Raw genomic sequence first — 13455 nt, 5'->3', positions numbered from 1 at the left:
CTACCGTTAATTTATTAGGAAACAAAAAATCTGTCGACACCGGATGCCTTCTATTCCGGACTTCGGATGAAAATTTCATGTAGTAATTAGCTCTGTCTACACCGGTGTGCGATCTTGCCCCTATACTGTCTACACCGGCATACGATCATACCTACTGTCTGCCAGTGGTCACCTTTTAACAATAACGGCAGTAATTAGGACACTGCAGAAAGTGTTATGAAATAATCGCGCCTCTTTGAATGCTTAACAAACAAGGAACAACACCTGTAGTAACGGGTGAAAGTAGCAAGATAAATCGTATTCGTATGTGTATGTGTTCATACCTGCATTGCATCATACTGATCTGTCTAAGACAATAAATTCAGATCCCTATTTTATGTGATATTAATCAATAAAATAATGTTATTTATTCTGCTTGTTGTTTTAAAGGCGTTCTGATCTGAACACATATTTTTATCACAGTCAAATTTTATATCCCACTTTCAAAAGTCGGGACTGAATTTGTGTCATGCTTTTCACAGGTAGGTTGGTAACTAGGTTAACGTGCGTATATACCACTTCCTTACCAATCGAGGTACCATTACAGTAGATGTACAAATGTGTGAAGACCAAAATGTCCAAACTAGCGTCTGTTAAGAATCAGCTGTTTTTTTAACAATTATTCACCTGATGCTACGTCACAGGTCTGATATGGGTCAAATTGACTGAGCAGTGAGTTTTTTCCCCAAGCGTTTTACAAAAAGTCACTTTATGGGATGGTATTTTTGTTTTTTATTTTTAATACTGTAATGTTTATGCAGGGCTCATGGTGGCCCAAAAACAAATATCTAGGCCACTAAAATTTCATTTTCAGTGGCCCAAACTTACATTGTACTTTAGGTAGCCCAAGCATGAAATATTCATATTTCAGGTTTTAAGCGAAATATTTAAGTAAGCATATGAAATGTGCTTCTAGATAGCAAAGATACCAACATACATGATATTGAAATGAAAAATTAAAATTAAACACTGGCTTGAGCAAATTATTTACTTATCTTGTACATATTTTACAAAATATCTGAACTTAATGATTTTTTGTTTATATCATCAACGGAAAATTGCATGGCATGATTCATCTCCCAGGGACAGCTCACGTATAATACAAAAAACCAATTGAGCTACATAATTGTTATTCACGTGTTAGCAAAGTGTAACTGTTGTTCATGTGTTCAGTGTTTAATAGATACAAACGAAGTGCGGGTAAGGTGTTTCTTATTCTGATAGAACCTAACTTCATTTGCACCAGACAGAACTGAAAAACAAATTAAAATTCCTTGGCATGCTTGTTTTTTTTCTTTGCTTCTTGCTGTGTGTTTAAGAAAATAATTCCACCCGGCAGAGGACATCATGATCGTGATTTTACTTCGAAAATGGTAACAATTCATTTCATTAGTCAATTCAATAGACACCAAATTAACTGGCCAATTAAAACCCCTAATTAAAACGAGATTAAAAACCCCCAAAACAAAACAGAAATCGGAACACCACAAAGCATGTAACAAAAACTAAGACGGCATTAGGGAATGTTAGGATTTGACCACGTATTCAGCCAAGATGTTCCAAATGGTTACGACCTAGATCAGAATGACTGCATTTGGTCTACAAAATCAATGTTTATAATATAAATAAATGTTGGCAAATTACGGTAAGCCGATCTGTTCAGTTCTGTGACCCACGAGCAAAATTTTAATGTGGAATAAATACATGTCATACAATTATTAATAGTAGCTCATATATTACTAGTATAGAAAGAAGATCGCCCAAATAATATTACTTGGGCGACTGACACCATTATTTTTCAATATTTAAGTCACCCAAACAGGGCTTTGGTCGCATTTGACGACCTGGCCACAGGCCATTTCAAGCCCTGTTTATGTATTTGTTTTATATACTGTGTATTAATAATGTGCCATGATTGTGGACCTTTAAGCAGATAACAAGCTGCTCCTTGTTCGATGTGTCGGTGGTCTCATTGGCCATTACAGTGTCAAAATGTCGCCATTCTGCTTTGGGTAAATTGACTCTTTTAGGACAGTATTTGACATTTTCTCAAGTTCATTCTGAACTTGTGGAGACATATATTTGTTGGTTTTATGATTCAACCAGTTACATAAATCTGGCATTTCCTCGCAACGCAACCTCATAAATTGTTGAAAGTTGGACTGTTCATCACTCCCATCCCCTCGAAGACCAAGACCCTGACGTGCCACCAACCTAATGCTTGACAACACATTTTCTGTTGTAAATCTGTTGAAATGAATGATTTTTCTTTTGAAGCATTTATCAATTTATTTTCTTTGTAAGCTTTTATGCATGAAGAGCAAAATGCAGCGTCTTTATCTCCATCATAGTGTAGCCATATCCATCGTTTAAACCAGTCACCTTGAAACGACCTGTTTTTGTTGTCCTATTGTTCTTATTGGGAATTTCTTCAAACACTGATTAGGTGAGTCGATATTTGGGGTGATCCATATATTGGTTGAAGGACCCAGTGTGCAAGCTACCTTACTTTGCGTACTGCACTCTGTAAACAAGAAATATTTTTTTCTGTTTAAAGGTGCTATCTCAAATTTGCATAATGGCAATTTACTGCAAAAAAATTATTTCTTGACTTGTGCATTGAAATATAAGCATTATATCTTCAACTACATACCCATACAAAAAATTACAACCAAATAAGTTATTTTACTAGTAGAAAATAATTATTTTGATAATTAATGGAAAATCTTTAGTGCGGGTCCCACAAATTGGATGTGTTTAGTTGAAGTAAATACTCCGAAACGTTATGCCACACAGATGTTGCCGAACAATTTGTTGTCTTCGTGCAAACCATTTGTCTCTCACGGCCTATCAAGACAACTTGCTAGATTCTGTGTATTTACCAATTTCATTAGACTTGTCACTATGTGACATGACGGGAATCTACTTGTCCTGACCATGACTCTGTTTATATAGCGTATAAGCACATTGCATTTTCAAAGTACCTGCAACTATGAGAGGGTCCCTTAGAAGATAAACGAGCCATTTTAACACTGCAGAGCGCCATGATTAACAGTGCCATCAGCCAGAATATATTTAAAATGCTTTTTTAAGTTTTACAACTGAGACTTTTATAGAATATATAAATTTATAGATACTATCATGCTCTAGTGGCGTTAAACAAAACAAAATTTACTTTAGGCTTTCGTACAACGTTCTTCATCTTGTATTCCATTCTATCCTGAATAAAATACCCACCCATTATTTCCCATGGATTGAGAATTCAACAAGTCTAATTATCATGAAGCATCTTCAATAACTTTATTCAGGTTAATGACGCCACTGGAGCAATTGATTGTTTGTATTATAATTGACTATTGAATGTAAATTTTTTATCATTTTGACAGTTTTCGGAGGAAACCCGCCACGTTTCCATTTGTAGCAAGGGATCATATGTATATTACAAATTTTCCTCCACGCGTACCTACTCACTGTTCTTTAACATTTAGTCAATTAAATGTTCATTGCATGTGCATTTAATACATCAATTTAATTGGGAAAGAAATGCAAACATTTTTTTCTGCATATGGACACCTAATTTCGTAATAAGAAACGCTACTATGTTAGTGAAAAGTACCATCCAGTGGAAATTCCGAATCATAGTCACTTTGTACCATAGTCATTTTGTACCATCCATTTCACACCATGCTGCCTGGTCATTTCGTACCCTAGTCATTGTGTTATTTATGTGAATATTAATAAACAACCCAATTTCATCATTATAGAAGTAGCAGTAGTATCGTGATACATTGGTGAATCATGACCCCCTATTACTAGTTGAATATTAATAAACAACCCAATTTCATCATTATAGAAGTAGCAGTAGTATCGTGATACATTGGTGAATCATGACCCCCTATTACTAGTTGAATATTAATAAACAACCCAATTTCATCATTATAGAAGTAGCAGTAGTATCGTGATACATCGGTGAATCATGACCCCCTACTACTAGTTGAATATTAATTAATAAACAACCCAATTTCATCATTATAGAAGTAGCATATGGTTGGCACAATATTTCTCGCGAACCGTTGATCTATTCACATGTGGGTTATGCAGTGAACATTTGAAATTAAAATTTGCAAATTTACAGATCACTTGTAGTACAATGTGTTAGACACCTCGCTGGTTACACAAATATAATTAATATAACTAAAGAATCTCTTACTACCATAAAGAATCGGGAGGGGGAATATGCTAAAATCTCAAAATTATAATTTGATCACAAGAATAGTTTTCTTTCTATAGCGAAAAGATTGCTAAGGATTTACCCAAATACAGTTTTCCTGCCAAATGAAAGATCAAATAGCATGACTCCCATGGGTTAAAAAGCAGTTTTATTTGGAAATGTAGAACAATTAATTGCCCTATTGAAATTAATGTAAAGTTTGGATTGATGATACATTTATGAGGGGTCACAGTAAACATTTTCACTTGTCAGGACAAACAGACAAGTGTTTATTTTGAATGCTGACTTACCGTATATCTTCGCCTGTTAGTTCATCTTGCAGACCTTGCTCCCCATCATTCCCGTGAAAATCGTTCAGTCTGATGTACGTCTGTTCCCGACAATTTGTGGTTGGATGGTGTAAATGTCGCAGTAACGAAAAAATTGCATTAACATTCGGTAGGCCTATCTGTTTTTGTCTTCGGGTGATGTTCGGGATATTGTTATGTACAGCCCGAACATGAAAAATGCGATTTTTTTCTAAAAAATATTTTTCCTACATTTTTTTTTTTAACATATATAAATGCATCGTGTTGAGGTGTATCTTTGTGCCAAATATGAACAATGTACACCTCGGCATTAACATTCTGGCTTTGTTTTTGTCTCCGGGCGATGTTCGGGCTCCCGGCTGCAAATAGGCTGAACAGGGTGGATACAGGCTTGGAACAGACAAGTTCTTTAACAAATGTTTTGGTGCCATTCCCATCGACCATCTTAGATAATTGTCGTAATCCCCAGGTGTGAAGTGGTCACTGCAAATCGAATCCCATCTTGACGGTCCTTTCCAATACGCACGTGTTCGTTTTAAGAACTGCTTCCGTGCAAACAATGTCGGTTTGTCTTTCGGAAAAATATGCAAACTTCTTTTACCTTTAATTGTAGCTTTTGTACATCCATACACCGAACAATGGTTCACCATGTTTCACATTTGAAAGATATCTTCAAAATAATATTCCAAACAGACAATTCAATTCAACAGAATAACATTTACACATTTTAAAAATACACGTGTTCCACTTCCATGTAAAATGACCGAAAGGCTGCGAATGTTATGCCGGTTAGCGCGTCACGGGGTCATATGACTTAACTCTTGGAGTTCAGAGGCTTTTTGGCAAGCAATGGGGAAAACGCGACTTTTTATTGCGAATATATTAAAAACAGGTAAATTTAATTTATTTTATTTTATTGATACTTCATATATATTGTAAAAGGTATGCGTAGATACCAAACAAACGTGAATTACATTTTTGATAAATGTAGACCTTTAATGTTATTGGAATCAAATGACCACATCGGGGAGTAGGCAGATAGTTCTTGAACAGTAGCATCACTTACTGTCGCTGAACACCAGGATGGTATTCACACCATGTAGTGCAAGATTATTAATATTCACGAAGCTGGTCTTTGATATGTCAGTGTACATGTATATTTTACAAGTACAAAAGATTGTTTGAACAACAATTAATGTCAATGACAAGATTTCTGCCAGAACATAATTTGAAGATACATAATAAAAATAAAAACCATAAGTGCCCCTATACTATGAGGTTTATTGGTTTGAAATCGTTTGAAGTGGACACTGCATTTCAGGTACCCAATACTTTTAACACATTTTAAACACCAGTTCTCTCTTAATCTATCGAAAAAATAATAAAATGTATCTTATTAATTTCCAAGATCTTAGAGTATGTAATTTTTCCCTTCATACCCTCTGGCAAAAACCCTACTTATAAGGCGGCCCCTCCAAATTTTTAAATAATATTGTGATGAAAACCCCCCAAACACTTGTAGGCAAAGATATATGGTACCTCCTATACACAGTAGTTGTTCATTACTGACATACTTATAGTGTGGGCCATATAGTATAATTTTGTATTGCACTTTTTTCTGCTGGTACCCGCACATTTATTTTCCACAGAAACTCCTGTTTTAGGTACAGCATGCAAAAATATTTGCCTTTATGATAAATAAAAATCATGTAGTCTATGCCGACTTCAGTTACCTTAGATTTTCAAAGATCGTCTCTTGCACACATGTAATTATTTGAAAATAGCAAACACAAACCTGAGGAAAATAAAACAAATTTAAGGAGTTAAACCCCAAAACTTAATTTTATTGTAGTTTAAAAGCTGTGTCTTTTATGTCATTTGTTATTTTTATGGTTCTTGTTTTTAGCTGGTTGCTGACAATTTTTACCTCCTGCAGTATGTGACCATCACCTGTTTTGGAATTTCAAAATACATCCTGCATGTGGAAAATTTGTGTTGTATAACGTATAATATTTAGACAGGAATCTAGTGTATAGGTGGGTCAGTATAGTACTTTGTGGGTTACATGCACTTTCAATTAAAATAAAGCATCAGGAAATTGTTTGACATTCTGTCACCCAGGTGGACAATGTTTTGTTTTAATATCCTAACTTTTAAACTGGTGATATATTATTTTGATGTTAGGCTACATTGTTAGTTCACAGACGTTCAAAACAGGTCAGTAACTTGACAGTATCAGGCTTTATTACAGGTCTGAAATTAATGATAAATGGGCAATACACATGTATACCTTAATTCATCATATATATATCTATATGCTGAGAATTTATTAGGATTCTGTGCTTATTGAATCCCAGATTTTGGGTCGGAAGCGTAAGGTTATGAAATGGGAGCCCCACAATATAAAATTTATATTGCATTATTTTTACAAAATTCTTTTAAATTTTAAAACTCCCTAAATTCAATGCCTGTGTTTGTTCACAAGTTATACATTTGGCAATCTCAAAGGGACATACATTCAGAATTTGTCAATTAACACTACTTTTCTACTTTATTCTGACAATGTGTTTGCATACTACATTTAAAAAAAAAATATTGTGATATCCTAGTACATGTATATATGTAAATGGCATGATCATCTTTTTATTTGGGATTCGCCAGTTGTTAATTGATATTGTTAAAATAAAAAAAGATTCAAAATTGAAAGTTAAAAAGATGACTGCAAAAGCTAACTGAAATGTTATCTACCTTTGTATTCACAGAATGAACTAAAGGACGAAATAAGAGAGAAATTGAATGAAATCATTTTCAAAGAAGTCAGAATTTTTTTAGGTCAGTCTACGAGCAAGACTGTAGACACATTGAACACCTTCTGAAGTAAGATTTCACTTAGCTTTTGGGGTTACAGTTGTTTTTACTTGCAATTTTGAATTTGTTGCTATTTTAACAATATTGACTTATGGCTCAACAATTTTCACTGAAGGCACCTGACAAATATCCATGTAGTAATGGGTGTGAAATATCGAAGTTATATTCCCCATACTTTTTTAATAAATCTATATTTTTGTGGGGCCATCCAATATAACACGCTCCGTTTTATGAACCTCATATTACATTAAAGGAGACTGGACACCAAAAGACATGTAGTGTGTAATGGATTAAGTTAGCGTCAAAGACCGCATTACTCTAACGCCTGACTCGCTGCGAGGCACCGGTCAGCTGCGCGTCTTAGGTTTGGGGTAAAAACCGAAGTGGGCGGGATTATGCATAGATCTGAACGAAAGCGAGGCAATATGTCATCGGTGAGAGTTACCAAGCAATACCGGTATACTTGTTGATTCTTTGGTTGTGCCTTTTAGTCGTCTTTTGTTTTTCTTCTTCTTTGTCTCCAGGTTTATCGGAAATTTAATTTACAAGATAATTAGTGTTATTATATACTGTTGATGTAATTATATGATGATTAACTGCGCAGTGTTTAACTGCAACAGTAACAGCAATGCATCCCAAGAAACAGCCAACATCATGGTTTCGATTTCCAAATACAGCAGGTTATGGTACATTTACAATGTAAAAATAAAAACAAGTATGTACTTAAGATATACATTAAATAAAGGTATTGCAATTTGCATAACGACTACATACTAACGTCTCTTAATCTAGTTGGTTTGTTAACCTTGTAACAAAACACCTTCAAAACATGAATTATTACGTTAGTTAACAATGTTTATAGTCAGTTCAGTATATTGTCATTAAAATTAAAATGCTAACACTTTGGCAGGAACAACATATGTACTGTGGCCAGAAGGAATGATAGTTAATTAGTTTTAAAGCTAATGTCGATTATTAAAGCATAATAAAATTGTACTTTTCAGTGCTTTCTGTATGTCATATTAAAAATACTCTACACCAAATAATTGTTTTAATACCTACTCTGGGTTTTTGCCAGAGGGTGCGGAGGGTAAACGTACATGTATGTACTAAAAAATCTCAGAAATTAATGTATATATATATATAATGTTTTATTTTTTCGATAGATTATAGTAACATAATTGCTGTTTAAAATTTATAAAAGTACATAAAATTAAATGTTCAATAAAAAAAACATTTCAAACCTATAACCACCCAATATACTCCTTTGAATATATTTAGTTTTTACAGGCCCGTAGGAACGACTTGGGGGTGGGGGGTGGGGGGAGGGGGGGCATTGACGGACCGGGTGTAAACTCTACATCAGATTTTGGTTACAATGGCAAAAATTAATGTGATAAAGAAAAGCTCACGTGGGGGGCACCCCTTCCCCCCCCCCCCCCCCCCCCCCCAGTTCCTACGGGCCTGTTTTATTACGTACCCTCAAATTATTTTCTGGCAGAAAACCTGGTACCTTTGGCAGAGGTTGAAACAATTGGTCATCTAATTTTCGACTGTTACCATAAAATAATATAATTAATCACTTTTGGCATCTAGCAATTTAAAGCAAAATTAATAACAATAGTTACCACATGGAATAAGCATCATATATTATTTTGTTTTACCTGTAATATATTTTCATCAGGACTTCCTTCTTCCTCCATGAATGATTAAAGACAATAACACTGGATATATTGTAATTATTTTTATTTTATTCCAATATATAACAAATGTGTTTTATGTCGGTATGTGGAGCAAACTACCTGAAACAGTTGGTTTGAAATCATGATTACAAAATCCTAAAGATAAAAGGAACTGGTTCCTAACCTCACCCTCTACATATTATCTACATTTGTATAGGCCTATAGGAATGATATTTGAAGTGTTGGGGGGGGGGGGGGATACAGTCTCTAGTGAGGGATACAAACTAGATTTTTATCTTTATATCATCTTTATTTATGCAAAGTAGTGAAAACTTAAAACATACACTTTCATCCTAGAGTGTGTGGTGGAGAACAAGCCCCTAGGCCCGCCCTTCCGCAGTTCCTACGGGTCTGTTGTATTTTATATTAATAAATGCAAAGACTACATAATAATATTGTCGATAAGACATATTAGTTGTAAAGTGATTGTCAGTATGTGGCAACAGTATAATATTTTCCAACATTTCTGTGGTTTCTGTACCCGGCTGTGGACAGTTTCGGCAGACTGGTAACACATTTTCTTAATAATTAAAAATACACGGTTTAACCAAACACATTAAAACTTGGAGGGTAACTAGTTAAGAGAACAAAGTTTTTTGTTAAATTATTATATCTTGCTTTGGTGAGGAGGGGACGCTTTTTGCAAATTTGCGAAATCGGCCTATGGAATATCCACTGACGTGTCATATTTACATCTATGCTGAACAAGATTTATGATGAAATATTATTAAATTTTGTGTGCTTTTCTTCTAATTAGGTCCATTTGCTTCAGTTTACATTAAAAATGTCATAAAAAATTATGTTTAAAAAAATGCTTATATGCTAGTCTATGACCGTGTGGCTTCCTCGTCTTCATCGGCAGTTGATTCATCCGAATTTTCGTCTAAGACAACATTTCAGGATTAGGGACAAAGTCTTTGATAAGTGGTTCAAACTGATACGGTTTGATGCCATTAGCACAAGCTGGACACAATTCTTCGTCACTCAAATCGCTAAGTTCGTCCATGCTGCTTGGTAGTTTCTTCAGTTTTCCTCTCATCGATGACGTCATGGGTCTAGCTCATCAATTGTCGACATTTTCCGGCAAACATCGGAGATCGGCGAAAAAAAACCCCAACCAAGACTAGCACGCTTAACTTAGTCAATAAGGGGAGCGCAGTAGTTGCGTGTTGTGGTTTATGACGGCAAACAATTCATTACGCCGTATATATGGTTTGGTGTCCGGTCTCCTTTAAGTATATTTACAGTATAGCGGTAAATCCTTCATCTGTTTTATTTGCAAAGTGTATATAGACAAAACTACATATATGTATTTTTGTATTTATTACATAGCCTAAAATGGATTTTTTTTCTTCAAAATAATAATTCAAAAATTGTAACACTGCTAGCTAATGACGGGGATTTCTAAATTAACTAGGTCAGCTGTGTTACTTCGCGGACCGAAGAGCCACCAATTATTACACATAGGAATATAGTTCTATTTAAACAATAAATAGAAATAAGAAAGAACGAGTGAAAAGTTACCTATAATTTTAATGATATTGTTTGAAATGCCTTTTAAAGACAATGTAATAGCTAAAATTCACGAACAATATAATATTTAATTTGCTCGTAATACGTCAGAAAACCTTCAGCGTGCCAGTTTTATCAACGAAGAAAAATGTCAAGAATTGTTCACTCAGTGTCTGAGTCGTCATCGGTGTGTTTTCTCTTATTGATGTTCATGGAATTATTCGTTGCTGAAAAGTTTAAGTTTATATTAAATGTGCCTCCATAAATCATCGCTCCACTGAATAATCCGGTTGACAGTTCATTCAAGTTTTCTACGTGAGGAGACGGTGCATGCGATGGCATTGTTGCTAAAGTCGATGACAGTCACTTTTCGTACCCTTGTTTTGGCTTCGTACACAATAACTATAGCATATCTTACCGTAATTTCATTAGAAATCCATATTTCGTAAAAGGTAAAAAAAAAAATAATCACAAGATTTTGTTCAAACACACCCAGGAGCATTAGTAATGTTAAAAAATAAATAAATTCAATAGCAATTTTACATTGGAATTTTTCCAAAAAGGAAACGTCATGTACCCAGTTTATGGTTATTGTAAGGAGATGCAAAGTGACGTCATTGGAATAATGACGTCATTTAAATTCAAAATTAGCTGTATTATTACAATGCTGCGCCACATTAAAATAAAAACTAGTCTACTAATCTTGACCCCTGTCAAATTCCTATAACAAGCAGACAACGCTCTTTACAGGTCAGTACTTTTTTTTTTCTTCATAATTCTGGACAAAATATTAATTTGAAGTTTTGAAAGATGAAATAAATAAAAGGTACCTTTTGTAAAATATATCATATGACAAAATTACGGTTGGAGATGTTTTATTTATTGAATAAAAATAAGAATTGTGTACGAAGCCAAAACAAGGGTCCAAAAAGTCACTGTCGTCGACCTTAACTATTGTGGATTAAAAGCTCGTTGGTTAGTAGTGTTCCCGTCTCAAGTTTTGGTATCGCGCTCATTAAATTGTAAATATTTGTTACCGTTTTCATCTGTTTTCAGTTCAAATTTTTCACAAAATAGCATTTTAAACAAACCAAGAACAATCTTTGTTTACATATCGCGAAGGGCATTCCCGGTAATCATATGCTATAAATAGTAGCGTTGAATACGGTATAGTTCCGGCAGTTGAGTTGAATACGGAAAAGTGTATTTCATTTTTGTATTCAGGGCTGTATTTATATAGTAAGATTTAATGGGTATGTAATAATGCACAGTACTAAACGTGTACTTATATTCATCTGCCACAGATATTTATCTTAAAAGACAATTATATGTGACATCAAAATAATTTGAATATTGACGATTGCACGCTTTGTACTTTTGTTACCAGAATTTGGGCCAAAAATGGACAAGTACAGTGGATACAATTTATGTAGGTCAAACACTACACATGTTCACCCTGATTGTTTAATTGCACATTTACTTGATGACTTTGAATATTGGCATGGCATGAATAAATGGTTGTATCCACACCCTACACCCCCGTACTAGTACCACCACCCCACACACCCCCGTACTAGTAATAGCTTGTGTCCAGTAAAGAGCACTGTTTTGTTTTGTGTTTTGTTTGTTGTTGTTGTTGTTGTTGTTTTTTGTTTTTTAAAGAGCACTGTTACATTTTACAGTTATATATAGTCTTCATGCATATGAAAAAAAGGTATGTGTTATTGTACTAATTTTCATGCACATGGTTTTATGGCCATTCCATAAGCATTCGATAGGACACAATGGGTTCTGAAAATACTTAACTTCTTTTTATTATGATTTAAAAAAAATTATTTTGTTAATTTTTCGATTTATTTTTTGTGACTCGTGCTTTGAATAAAATTGCAGAATGTTTGTAAATATTTTCAATGAAGTGGGATGCAATTCCCACTAAATGGTAGTATCTCCCCTGCACCAAGGAAGCATGTATTCTTGTCAGATATGACTGATAACCTGAACATGATATATGTCGTATATATTCGAATATGCTCCCCTTGAGTACATGTTGAATTAGATCCCTTTTAAAATTATTTAAGCATTCGTGGCGCTTTTAAATTAATGTGTCGAATACAGTTTACTGAAACAGTTTATTTTGCTTTAAAAATGGATTTACCAACTTAAGTATGCTAGGTTATAGATACATGTAATAGCCCCTACTTAGCTAAATAAATATCGACATACGTATGTATATGACAATATAAATGTAAATGGTAATTAAAGGGCAGAATTTACAATGGCTGTTTATGTCTTACACTCTTGCAACTACATACATTTACAATGCTTAAGCACCTGTGTTTAGAAAAACAGGCTTTGTAAATTCGGCCTAACCTGTTTATCATATTTGTTACATGTATAAATATGTTCTTAAAGAAATGCTTGCACAAGGCTTTTGGACTGGTATGCATGTTCATCGATATATAATGCACATTATTGTTTAATATCAACAAGTATATTATTATATTTAATTAATAAAAGGGTTAAATGTGACGGCTATTATATATAACGGGCGCAGCCATTTTGTACCATCCCAGTGAATACGCCCTCTGGCGAGCTGGTGGTTACATAATATTTAACACGTCAGTAGGGTGACTTGGGATTTTTTTTCACTGGCCAATCAGGCCACTTACAGCAACACTATGACTTACCCATACAACTTTTGAATGGCCCACGACTGAATTTTGTTTAAAAAAAAACCCCACTTACTTAAAATGAA

At 34.3% G+C, this 13455-nt stretch overlaps 1 protein-coding gene across 1 annotated transcript in view; it reads left to right on the top strand.

Moving 5' to 3' along the window:
• The window catches only part of LOC121370640 (contactin-associated protein-like 2), an 84135-nt gene that overhangs the window by 4118 nt on the left and 66562 nt on the right, over nt 1–13455 (top strand). Inside the window, exon 2 of the mRNA XM_041496007.1 lies at nt 7341–7455. The gene's annotated coding sequence lies outside the window, so the exon portion shown is untranslated. The remainder of the gene's footprint in view (nt 1–7340; nt 7456–13455) is intronic.

This window comes from Gigantopelta aegis, chromosome 4, assembly GCF_016097555.1.
Source record: "Gigantopelta aegis isolate Gae_Host chromosome 4, Gae_host_genome, whole genome shotgun sequence".
NCBI classification, from domain to species: domain Eukaryota; kingdom Metazoa; phylum Mollusca; class Gastropoda; order Neomphalida; family Peltospiridae; genus Gigantopelta; species Gigantopelta aegis.
The sequence above is the reverse complement of the archived record's forward strand: the minus strand, read 5'-3'. Positions and strand labels throughout refer to the sequence as shown.